Here is a 13,555-nt window from a genome sequence, read left to right on the forward strand (position 1 = left end):
CCTAAATAAGTTCAGGAGTACAAATCTGCTTAACAAGTCACATAAGTTATATGGACTTACTTTGTATGCAATAATAGTGTTTAACATGATCTTTTTATGACATCTCTGTACCCCACACATACAATTATTTGTAAGGTTCCTCACTCTAGCAGTGAATTTCAAACAAAGATTCAACCACAAAGACCAAGGAGGTTTTCCAATGCCTCGCAAAAAGGGCACCAATTGGTAGATGGGTAAAAAAATGTAATAGAAAAAATGAAAGGAGATATTGAATATCCCTTTGAGCATGGTGAAGTTATTAACTACACTTTGGATGGTGTATAAATACACCCAGTCACTACAAAGATAAAGGCGTCCTTCCTTACTCAGTTGCTGGAGAGGAAGGAAACCGCTCATGGATTTTACCATGAGGCCAATGGTACCTTTAAAACAGTTAGAGTTTAATGGCTGAGATAGGAGAAAACTGAGGATGGATCAACAACATTGTAGTTACTCCACAACACTAACCTAAATGATAGAGTGAAAAGAAGGAAGCCAGTACAGGACAATAATATTCAAAAAAATGCATTCAGTTTGCAACAAGGCACTAAAGTAAAAAACAAACTTTTTGTCCTGAATACAAAGTGTTATGTGCATATCCAATACAACACATTAATGAGTACCACTCTCCACACTTTCAAGCATAGTGGTGGCTGCATCATGTTATGGGTATGCTTGTAATCGTTAAGGACTGGGGAGTTTTTCAGGATAAAAAAGAAAAGGAATGGAGCTGAGCACAGGCAAAATCCTAGAGGAAAATCTGGTTCAGTCTGCTTGCCACCAGACACTGGGAGATCAAGTCACCTTTCAGCAGGACAATAACCTAAAGCACAAGGCCAAATCTATGCTGGAGTTGTGTTTTATTTCATTTGTATTTAACTAGGCAAGTCAGTTAAGAACAAATTCCTATTTTCAATGACGTCCTAGGAACAGTGGGTTAACTGCCCTGTTCAGGGGCAGACGACAGATTTTTTACCTTGTCAGCTCGGGGATTCGATCTTGTAACCTTTCGGTTACTATTCCAATGCTCTAACCACTAGGCTACCTGCCGCCCCAGTGAATGTTCCTGAGTGGCCGAGTTACAGTTTTGACTTAAATCTGCTTGAAAATCTATGGCAAGACCTGAAAATAGTTGTCTAGCAATGATCAACAACTAATTTGACAAAGCTTCAAGAATTTTGAAAAGAATCATGGGAAAATGTTGCACAATCTAGGTGTGGAAAGCTCTTAGAGACCAACCTAGAAAAAATGATCGCTGCCAAAGTTGCTTCTATAATGTATTGACTCAAGGGTGTGAATACTTATGTAAATTAGATATACGTATTTCATTTGCAAAAATTTGCAAAAATGTCAAAGAACACGTTTTCACTTTTCCATAATGGGGTATTGTGTGTAGATATGTTTTCTTCCTCTGCTCTTTTGCACACCAGTATCTCTACTTGCACATCTTCCTCTGCACATATATCACTCCAGTGTAAATTGCTAAATTGTAATTACTTCGCCACTATTGGCCTATTTATTGCCTTACCTCCTTACTCCATTTGCACACACAGTATACAGATTTTTCTATTGTGTTATTGACTGTACGTTTGTTTATCGCACGTGTAACTCTGTGTTGTCTTTGTCGCACTGCTTTGCTTTATCTTGGCCAGGTCGCAGTTGTAAATGAGAACTTGTTCTCAACTGGCCTACCTGGTTAAATAAAAGGTTAAAAAAAAAAAAAAAAAAAAAGATGGGCGAAAAAATTATAATATTTAATCCATTTTGAATTCAGGCTGTAACAAAATGTGGAATAAATCAAGGCGGTATGAATACTTTCTGAAGGCACTGTATCTTTAGTTCTTCTGTCCGTCCTCCGTGGTTGGTAAGATGAGCTTCGTATTACAATCCGCTAAAACTACTGTGCGAAGCAGAGTGTCGTTTTAATACTAGTAGTCTAGTATGGTTCCAGTGGATGTACTCATCCTCCTGTTAAATATGCATGGCGATCCCCCGGCGGCCTATGAGCCCTCCCACACACAGTACAGAGGAAATAGCATGTCCAACAGCTACTACCAAAGGCAAGATGATGATGATGATTATTTTTTAAAGCAGTACGTTGCTCTCTCGGGCTTGGGATTGTTCTGTGTTTCAGATACGGTGATGTCGTGAGAGGTTAGGAGCAACACATAACCCTCTCGAAGCTCTAATCCGAAAAAGGCACTTTAAAATGTACGGCGGGTGCATTTCTAACGGCTCCGGTATAAAATAGAAACGACTCACTTGTTTTCACCCCCTCACTTGCTCTTCCTCTTGCTTTCTGGGAGGCTGAAATGGGGTCAGGCCGAGCACACCTGGGGAAGGGCCCTTCACAGTGTGGAGTGAAACGAGATTAGGAAGGGAACAACAGTTGGCCTGTCGGCTCTCTCAACATGACAAGAGGGGTTTCTCCTTCCCTCATTCTCTGTTCCTCTGACTCACTCTCCCCCTCTCTGCATTTCTCTACCACCACACGTCTCTATACTTTTTCCACATACATTATTTTCCCCTCCCTCCCTCCCTCCCCTCCGTCTCAGAGTCTCAGAGGTGTTGTGCAGCTGCAGCGCTCTCCTAATCTCATTAAAAGGCGCCCTTCCCTGTGACACTGACCTCATCAGAGTGGGACCAACTCGGACCACAAAGCCACGCTGCATGCCTGTTAACCTGTCACCTCTCTGACACGGCCACAAGAGAACCTGCTCCCCTTCCTCATTCCTCCCCACGCAGCAGCTGTCGCGTTCACTCGCTGTCGCAGAGAGCCAGAGTAACAAGAGCACAATTTTCTATCCCACAAACACCACTAAGAAAATTGCCCTTGAGTGATACAAGTAGTTATCACTTTACTCAGGTCTGTACCACTAAGAAAACAATCCTTGACCTGATACAAGTGGCTACATTATCACTTTACATAGGTCTGCAGCACAAACACTACTAAGAAAGGGTCGTGGAGTGATATCAGTAGCTACATTAGGGTTGGGCGATATTACAATAGTGTGGGATATCGAAGATGGACAGCCATCGTCAATGGTGACGACGTCGTGATATGACAGACGATGTATAGCCTATTTAAAGTTGACCGGCACCACGCAGTAAAGAGCTGCCCGGGCAGCCCACAGCAGAGCCATGCCAAGTGGCCTATTCCTTTGCTATAACCTGCATAATCTATTTAAATAAATATGTTATAAACAATTTACAGAATGCAAGAGAATAAATGTCGACAGAGCTAAGATTTTCGCCAAAGCAGCTCAAAATATCCAGTCAGAAAATATATATTCTTTCTCTCTTTGTCGGATGACCTGGGCCATATAGCAGAACACTCCGGTGTCTGCTATTATTTTAAAAGCCTCATTTTGTCTTTCCTCTCCATTTGATATGAATACGACTTTCGTTTTTATGCTGGATTTCTCCTGACGTGATACTTCGTGATCAAACAATGAATTTAACTAACAGAGTTGTCCGAAAGTTTGAAGATGTTTTTTGAATATCCTAAAAACATGATAGGCCTAAGGTAATAACGAGAGAGGTAGAATAAACAACAGCGAGATAGAAAAATCCAACAAGTACATTTGAACAAACCTTACAGTTGAGCAGAGCTTAGTGTTAAATAAATGATCCATGCATCCCTCCTTGCCATTGCGAACCAAATAGCCAAAAGCCAAACACTACTAATTAAAAAAGCCTATCAAAAGCACTAAGACAAGTTAAAGTTATGGAGAGTATTTCCCAAATAAGCTATTCTAATAAAGTGTTTAATGTCCTAAAGACGCAGCTTTCAAATGGGAACAAGTGTGAACGTCAGAGTCTATAGGCTATTCTCTATCACAGCTTGATTTAGAATGAGAACAAAATACAGGCAACAAGAAGTGAAATTGATTTTTCCCGATGGAAAAATCAAATGAGAAGTCAAAAGAAAACTTACAGCAAAGCAAAGCTTATGAAAAAAATGACACCGTATATCACAATGCTTAATGGGTACTTAATACGATAGGAGAAAAGTACAATAGGAGAAATGTTGACACCGCCCCCAACCCTAAGCTACATTATCACATTATTTAGGTCTGTACCACAAATACTACTAAGAAAACGGTCCATGAGTAATGAATTAGCTACATTATAATTTACTCAGGTCTGTATCACAAATACTAATAGTGACTAAATATTTTCTCCATTAGTCTTGGAATTAAATATGCTGGAGGGCCGAAAGGCATTCTATTGAACTCCAACAGTACTTAAGTGTTACGACTCTGCTACATTCTCCCTTTACTTAGATATTCTCCTGTTTCTATGGTCCTAAACAAATGAGGGCCGATTAGACTAAACTCGAGGCAGGTGGAAGATTCTATAGTTACAGGGCCTTCAGAAAGTATTCACACCCCTCAACTTTTCCCCCATTTTGTTGTGTTACAGCCTGAATTTAAAATGGATTACATTTACGATGTTGTGTCACTGATCCACAGACAATAACCCATAATGTCAAAGCGGAATTATGTTTTTACAAATTTTTACAAATTATTAAAAAAATGAAAAGCTGAAATGTCTTGAGTCAATAAGTATTCAACCACTTTGTTATGGCAAGTCTAAATACCTTCAGGTAATAAGTTGCATGGACTAACGCCGTGTGCAATAATGGTGTTCAACATCATTTTTTAACGACCTCATCTCTGTACCCCACACATACAATTGTCTGTAAGGTTCCTCAGTCGAGCATGGTGAAGTTATTAACTACACTTTGGATGGTGTATCAATACACCCAGTCACTACAAAGACACATGCGTCCTTCCTAACTCAGTTGCTGGAGAGGAAGGAAACCGCTCAGGGATTTCACCATGACTAATGGTGATTTTAAACCAGAGTTAAATGGCTTTGATAGGAGAAAACTGAGGATGGATCAACAACATTTTAGCTACTCCACAATGCTAACCTAAATGACAGAATCAAAAGGCAGCCTATACAGAATATAAATATTCCAAAACATGCATCATGTTTGCAATAAGGCACTAAAACAATACTGCAAATAAATGAACTGAATACATAGCATTATGTTTGGGGCAACTCCAACACAACACTCACTGAGTCCCACTCTTCATAATTTCAAGCATGGTGGTGGCAGGATCATGTTATGGGTATGCTTGTCATCGGCAAAGACTAAGGACTTTTTGGGGGGGGGATAAAAAGAAAATGAAAAAATCCTAGAGGAAAACCTGATTCACTCTGCTTTCAAACAGACACAGAGACAAATCTACTTTTCAGCAGGACAACAACCTAAAGTGGAAGGCCAATTATACACTGGAGTTACTTACCAAGATGGCATTGCATGTTCCTGAGTGGCCTCGTTACAGTTTTGAGTGAAATCGTCTTGAAAATCTATTGCAAGACTTGAAAATGGCTGTCTAGCAAAAGACCAACAACCAACTTGACAGAGCTTGAAGAATTTTAAAAAGAATAAACGGGCAAATATTGCACAATCCAGGTTTGCAAAGCTCTTATAGACTTACCCAGAAAGACTCATAAAGGTGGAATCGCTGCCAAAGGGGATTTTAACATGTATTGACTCAGGGCGTTGAATACTTATCTAATCAAAAATATATTACATATGTAGAGCATTGACAAAAAACAGACAATTAAATCCCTTTTAATCACACCTTGAGACAACAAAACGTGGGAAAAGTCAAGGGGAGTGAATGCTTTCTGAAGGCACTGCAGATGGATAGTGATAATCATCGCTGCTCAGCAATCATCACTGCAGGCTTGGGCTTAAAGGAAGGGCTCAGGAAGAGATACTTCCAACTGCTAGCCAAGGGCCTTGGAGCTATTTTAAGACCATTGTGCTGGCTCTTCTCTGGTTGACGATTATTACTCCATTATAGTGGCAATGACACTATCCTTCTACACAGCCAAATTGGATAATAGAATCAGACAGATACATGACTGGATAAAGAGCACTGTGGTTTGCTACGGCCTTGACCTTGCTTAACGCCACAGGCACTGTTTGTACACAACAGTAGTGTGAGGGTTGAAAGAAAGGAGAGGAGGATAGGATGGGACAAAGGAGAGGCAGTAGACCTGGCATGTTGATTCACATCTCAACCAGGCGACCAAAAACGCTCACTCAAAGAAAGGCCAGCTATTCAGCTCGCAGAATCATATGGCAATCTTGTACACTTGTCTCCAGTCTTTTGAGTCGACAGTCAGGCTAACCGTTAACGGAATAATAGCCTGAGTGAGTGAGATATTTATTCCACTGTTTTTGTAGCTAAGCGCAGAGGCAGGTCTTGAAAGACTGCAGGTAAACCATCAGTTTGATGTTTCCGGCCTAACTGCCACTTTCTTGGCTCTCACCAGACACCCTGTAATACCAGCTATTTCTCGAGACAAAACCTCAATAGAGCTCAGGAGAGGCTCATAAAATTAGATCCACAGCACATAGCTGTCAAGATGCTGGACCGTTTTCTAGCTAAGTAGTCTGCGAAGCAGTCGTCCAACGCAATGCAGAGCGTTTCTCTTCGCCGTGTGTCTTTTTCACTCACCGTTCATAAAACAGAGAGTGAAAAACAGGGAACATTTAATGGCTGCTCTTGGGTCAGAGGTCCTTTCAAGCTCGGACCAGATCCTCTGCAACACCCCATATTTATGGTCTGATCCCAGGTCAGTTGAAGTTAAATCCGCCCCAAAAAGAGAAAGAGCTGTGTGAGACTGTGGAACTTGTTTTGAGAATGGGTCAACATTCCTTAAAGGAAAACTCCACTCAAAAACAATATTTTGGTATTTGTTTCATTAGTCCATTGTTGACATAGTCCCTAAAAGTTTTGCTTGTCAGCAATCAAGTTTTCACGATATCTAACTTTCAAAATACAGAAATCATCCCCGTATGATGCATTTTGAATCACACTGTAGGTCTAAGGAATGTGATTTCACCCAATAGTGTGGCCATTCACGAGCAAATTAACCCTGATACTGTATGTATCAAATTACATTTTAAAACAGTTTAGATGTAATCGTCAAATTATTTTGCATGCTCCGAGTCTCAGATACAGTTTTGCAAAAGGACAATTTAAGACAGTCTTCTCAGACTGAAAAATAGATTCTTATCTCCAGGCCACCAGACTGTTAAATAGTCACCGTTAGCCGGCCTCCGCCCAGTGCCCTGCCCTGAACTTTAGTCACTGTTACTAGCCGGGTACCACCCGGTACTCAACCCTGCACCATAAGAGATTGGTGTCCTATGTATTGGTCACTTTAATAATAATGTTAACATACTTTATTCTAGTCAAGGCTCATCCTATATAACTACATCTCCACACATCTTTTCATATACTGTCCATAATGTCTATACACACACATCCTCATTGCTCATTCTAATATTTCATTATTTCTTCATTCCTTTCTTTTGGGGATTTGGGTGTATTGTTTTGTATTACTGTACTGTTAGAGCTAAGAACATAACCATATCGCTATACCTGCGATAACATCTGCAAAATATGTGTATGTGTGAGCAAAACATGGTGCTTTATTTTTTTTTAAAGAAATTGAATATAGATATTTTATGACTTGTTATTTTAGTTGATCTACCAGTTAGCAACATATTCTTCAATTAAAAATTAAGCCAAGTGGTTATTCTGTGACTTTAGATAATTAGCTTTATTTTCTTTGCCGTGGTATTGTTTTGGTATCGAGTATTGTTTTGGTGTAGAGTATTGTTTTGGTATCGAGTATTGTTTTGGTGTAGAGTATTGTTTTGGTATCGAGTATTGTTTTGGTGTTGAGTGTCGTGAAACTAAACGTGGAATCAGTATCAAAGTCAAAATTCTGACACCGTGACAACACTTGTATGTTTCGAAGTTTGGATAGCACATTAGAGTATAGTACAATACAGTACTGAGTACAGTAACAGTACAGCACTGTACAGTGAGTAGATCACAGTAGATTACAGTCCAATACAATAGTACAGTAGAGTATATTGCACTGTACTCTACTATACTGAACTCTACCCTACTCTGCTGTATTGTCCTGCACTGTACTCTACTGAACTCTACCCTACCCTAGTTCTACTCTGCTGTATTGTACTGCACTGTACTCTACTGAACTCTACCCTACCCTAGTTCTACTCTGCTGTATTGTACTGCACTGTACTCTACAGAACTCTACCCTACCCTAGTTCTACTCTGCTGTATTGTACTGCACTGTACTCTACTGAACTCTACCCTACCCTAGTTCTACTCTGCTTTATTGTACTGCACTGTACTCTACTGAACTCTACCCTACCCTAGTTCTACTCTGCTGTATTGTACTGCACTGTACTCTACTGAACTCTACCCTACCCTAGTTCTACTCTGCTGTATTGTACTGCACTGTACTCTATTGTGCTGCGCTGAATCCATATTTATGCATTTCCGTTTAGTACAGATCAGGAATCCATGATGTAATTCCGTTATCAGGTGTACATCCACTTCACTTACTGGAAGATGTGGTCGCATAAAAACCTGAGGGAGATTTTACCGTAATTCCGTTACCAAAGTTTGAATCGACACAGTTTTTCCACTAAATTAGTTTTAGTACATTTTTCAGCAGAAATTGTTGAAAAGTATTCTTTGTGCGTATGGTTTGTTAAACTTTGAAATCATTGATTTTTGTTTGGCATACATTTTAAAGTAAAGAATCTGAGTCAAAGCGTAATTCTGTTAGTGTGGAATGGCCCACAGCAGGCTGGTAAAGCTAACATTATCAGGCTAGTAGGGCTAATGCTAGCATGCTACGTGGCTAGCAACCTTGCAAGCTGATTTGTAACAAATTCATAATGTATTTGCTTGTAGGTTGGCTGAAATTTTAATTGAACGATATGGTTTAATTTGAAGTTATACATTTGAAGAGACTTGAAATGATTTCTGTCGGTGTTTACATTATAGGGAATAGGTTGGCTTGCCGGGTCCTCCGTATAACGTCATACCCAGCAAAAATATTTTTTTCCCCACATATCTTCAGCATTCTTTGGAATTTTGTTTTATGTAATAACTAGAAAAAGGTTAAAGTGAGGTATAACTTTTGCATTGGGACTTATGATCCGTATACTAATGCAAATCCATATGTTACATGTGGTTACGTTTATGCTACATACCCTTTAAAATACCCTCAGGCCGCCAGTGTTCACAAACTGTAGTGGTGAGAGCAAGTTAACTGCCTGACATTTTCAGGGCTGAACACGTTATGGGCCGGACAAGATTAGTCTACTGTACATTCAGGAACAAAAGGACCCAGAGGAGGTGGCAAGCAAATCACTGCCTCAGCCCTCGTGTAAACATGACGTCGAAAACGATCCACACGCATACACAACCTGGAACATCTCCTTCCTGTGTCAGAGCAACAGCAGGGAGGAAATGCTTGGGCTGTCCCAAATGGAGAGCTGATCAAGGGGGAAGCGTCACAGAAACCCTTCACAGAAACCCTTCACAGAAACTCTCCGTGAAGCTCCCTTCTCCGTTCCACCCCAGCCAGATACCAGGAAAAAGTAGGGAACTCGACCACCCCTCTTAGGTAAAGCTAGTCTTTAAATCACCCCCCCCCCCATACTTCCTTATCTTCTTACTGTGACAGCTTTAATCTGACAATGCACACGCTCTGAGGGTTCAGTCGGCATTTGGACTGCCTCACTTCACTGCGAGTCGATTGGACTGGCTTTGTTGCGTTTGAAGCTCCAGTTTTTCCCTCCGTGTCTGTCTGTCTTGTATGTCTGTCTTGTCTGTCTGTCTGGGTCTCTAGCACTGTCAATGCTATTTCCCTGTTCCAATATCAATCTATCCTTCTTTCTATAAACCAGTACTTATTTTTCAGAGGCAGAAAGGAGAGATGAATAAAGGAACAGAGAGCTCTTTCTATCCCCCCTTCTCTTTCCATCTACACCTCTCCTGCTGCTTCTAAAGTCTCTTCTTTCCTACAGCTGAGAAAGCTTTGAGCAAAGCACAGGCAGCTTCAAACGTCTCATCCATTTATACACAGAGCTCTGGCATCCCTCTCGCCTCCTCCTTTCCCTCAGCTGCCTGCCACCCCCTCCTTCCTTTCCCCCTCAAGTGCTCTCTCCTTTAGGCAGAGGCTGCAACAGCATGGCTGCCTCTCTCACAGGCAGGCAAATCAGAGACAGACAGACAGAGACAGACAGACAGACAGGCAGACAGACAGACACGTTATATACTGACCCCCTCTGCCCATTGCAGGCCCACTGTAGTAGCCCGAGCTCTCACTGACAGTCAGTCCCAGATCCAGGCCTTCCTCTCCTCTCCTATGTAGGGTTGTTCAGTCCTGTTTTCCTCTCCTCCCCCCACCTCTTCCACTTTCTTGCTACTCACGCGTCGAGAGGCGAAATGAGGCGCGCTGGAAATTTGCTGGGGCTGACAATGGAATATAGCTGCTCTGAATGCACAAGACTTTAATGGGCTGAATTAGCAGTGCGAGCCAGTCGCTCCCTTTCGCTCCCTCCCTTTCTCTCGATCTCTCTGCCTAGCTCGGTCGTCCCCTCCCCCACGGCTTGCTGCACAGCCATTCCAGACACACACGCTGCTTACAAAGCTGAGAGACAGAGAGGGAAGGGCCAGCCGGCCATGAAAGTGCTTTGTTTCTCCAAGCTCTGGGATCGTTTCCACAGGCCTGCTCTGCTGTGTGCCCTCAGGATTCCTCCCTGTTACACATACTGACTCACAGGCTTTCCACAGGGCTTTAGGGGGTGCGCTTGTGTACACTAAACATTTATTCATCCCAATCGCTTCGATTACAGACATTATTATGAGGTAGTCATTTCACAGTTAAAGCTCATGAACAAAGATTGAGATATTTTTGAGGGGAAAAAAAGCCGGATAAAAAATGATGGGGATGGGGATAGTAAAATACCCAGCATGCAATTAATTTCCCTGCTGTGTTAACAAACCAAAGTAGATCGGAGAAAACCACGATTTAAATGAATTAATGTTGTCACATTAAGTGAGCGTATTCTTTGACTGACTACATTAGCCCTATACCCGCGTCGGCCATTACAGATACGAAGAACGTTTCAGAGGCGAATCTCTCGTGTGAAGTGGCTGCCTGGTCTTCTCCCAACCCAAACCTCCACACACACACACACACACACACACTGCTAAATAGAGACAGAGCTAATCCTGTTTCAGCATGGCAGGACGGGATTATAACATACTAGGAGTTTATACAGCCCCGGCGATGGCTCTGTGCGATGAGGAAGAGATTACCTCTGGGAAGAATGTGTTCCTTCAAATAATGAAGTGTTATGTGAGAAATGTCATCTTACAGCACAGCTGTTTACCAGAAATCGGCCCCCAGGAGCAAATGTGTGATGCCACCGCTGCGAGCTCAAATAAGGACGCAAGCGGTCGTAGAATCCTGCAATCAACATCTATAGGCAGCTAGCTGGCTGCCTATAATGCTTCTCTGTCTTAACCAGTGTTGCAACACGCTGCAGGCGTCCCTCGAAGGTGGGTAATCCGTACAAAGCTGGATGAAGGAAACAGACCAAGGACTTGTGTAGTACTTTTTCATCTGGGGGGGGGGGGGGGGGGGGGGGGGGGGGGACACGAACACCTACCTATAAGGCTAGGCAATTTGTTATTGTGCATTTAATCGCTATGGCAACATGGACGTGTACGACATCAACATCACCATGTTTCGGCATTCTGTACAGGTCTAGCCTATTTGTCCACATGGTACAGCCCTGACGGCCCCTCGCAATCCTTTGGTCAGCTGGGATTCCAGAAATGGTTGCCCCCTGCCCGAAAGATACACTGAACACTACCTATGGAACGAAGTAAGCCTACTACATTATCATAAAACACCGAAGAGACAGGAGGACACAAAGCATATTACGGTCAATTCCAAGGTCATTGGCTTTAATCATGTAAGTGGTCATAACTAATCTTCCTGTCAAAAACAAGTGCTCCGAAGAGGAAGAGAGAGCCCTGAGAAAACCACTATGTAAAGTCCATACCATGTAAAGTCCATACCATAACAGTAAACAAGTGTTATGTCTGCGTAAGTGCAGCACTAGATGTAAATCCCCCGGGTTGCGCACCACGATAGCTCCTTTGATGCTTAACAAATGTTTGGGAAATGAGGGGGGGGGGGGGGGGGGGGGGGCTAACCAGAGCCAGCAGCACACTGAAGGTCAAGGAGACGACCAGATGTTGGAAAGCAGAGTTTACGTTGCCAGCATGGATCCCGATATTAAATATTTCCACTAGGCACAACCACAGCTCTTGACAGGGTTTTCCTGTACCGCCGTCCAACAGGACTATAAACTTAGCAGCTCTCGCCACTGTGACCCATAAGCCTGCACACTACGCTGACCCCCGGACAACATGCTCTCGCGTCTATAATGTGTACGCCCTACATAGGCCTGATGGCAGTGACTGTACATAGATCTCTAAACAGAAAATGGCATTCTGAACTAAGGAATCAGCGTATCCTCCTCCCCATACTTCTATTTAATGCCAATATCATATGCCATTTACTACCTTCAGCACAATACAAACAGAAAACAAGGAGGCTTTTTAAGAAGGAGTGATTTCGAAACGCTCTGCAGTATGCCATCTTGATTAATGGTACTCTACGCTCCATCTGTCAGGAGGCAGAAGGCATTGTGGGGGGGGGGGGGGGGGGTCTAGAACAGATCTGGGCGTGGGAGTCAGACAAACAAGCCCAGTCGTCTAAAAGAGTGGCCTTCTGAAACCGAGGGAAATGTGGAGAGAGAGGGAACAAGCTCTTGCCGCCTCAGGCAATGTGTTCGGCGAGCACGAGGGCAGCGGTAAAACTGAAACACAATACCCACCACACAGCTGTGCATTACGTCCTTCCTGCAGTAAACATAGGCCTACATTTAAGAAATTGACCGGACCTATATGCATTGGGTGCGTAACCTGATTAGGACGTCAAGGATAGAACGGTGTGTGTCCTTCTTACGAAACTCAAATGTGCAATTTGAACTTGTTAAAATAACTGTCCACATGTACTTTTCCTCAGCCAACAAGACGATTAACAAACTGCAAAATCACGAGCCTATGTCAATCTACTATACCCCCATAGTAGAAAAGTTTCCTATTCTATTGGTCAGCTTGGCGTTCTGTGCGAGAAAGAAATAGCCTGTTCCAAACAGACTCTGGGACAGTTGTGGGAAGATATTCATACAACCGCTAGGCCTACGCTACATCCGAAAAACTTAAAAAGCAATAAGTCTGATGCAACAGGTCAAAACATTTAGCTTAAAATGTTGATAATCTATGATTTCTACAAATGTTAAGTGCAGCAATGAACGCACAAGGCAGTAGGCTACGCAAATGTTTGTTACAAAATAGGCTACTTGTTTCAATGGCATATGGAAGTCTTTATAATTGCCTGCACGTCTGGTTGGATTTTGGCTAGGCTAATTTGAAGCAAGGTAAGACACGCCTCATATGTAGTAAAGCGTAAAGGTTTGAAACAATTAAGTATGCGCTTTAAAAATGCTTAC

General features: G+C 42.3%; 1 protein-coding gene across 2 annotated transcripts in view; it reads right to left on the reverse strand.

The window, feature by feature from the left end:
• znf609a (zinc finger protein 609a) overlaps positions 1–13,555 on the reverse strand; it is a 173,963-nt gene that overhangs the window by 52,904 nt on the left and 107,504 nt on the right. Inside the window, exon 1 of one of the 2 annotated variants that reach the window (XM_055934816.1) lies at positions 10,245–11,161. The exons of the other annotated variant lie outside the window; for it this stretch is intronic. The gene's annotated coding sequence lies outside the window, so the exon portion shown is untranslated. Of the gene's footprint in view, positions 1–10,244; positions 11,162–13,555 lie in introns of those variants that run through there. 2 annotated transcript variants of the gene reach the window in all.

This window comes from Salvelinus fontinalis, chromosome 9 (assembly GCF_029448725.1).
Source record: "Salvelinus fontinalis isolate EN_2023a chromosome 9, ASM2944872v1, whole genome shotgun sequence".
Classification (NCBI taxonomy): Eukaryota; Metazoa; Chordata; class Actinopteri; order Salmoniformes; family Salmonidae; genus Salvelinus; species Salvelinus fontinalis.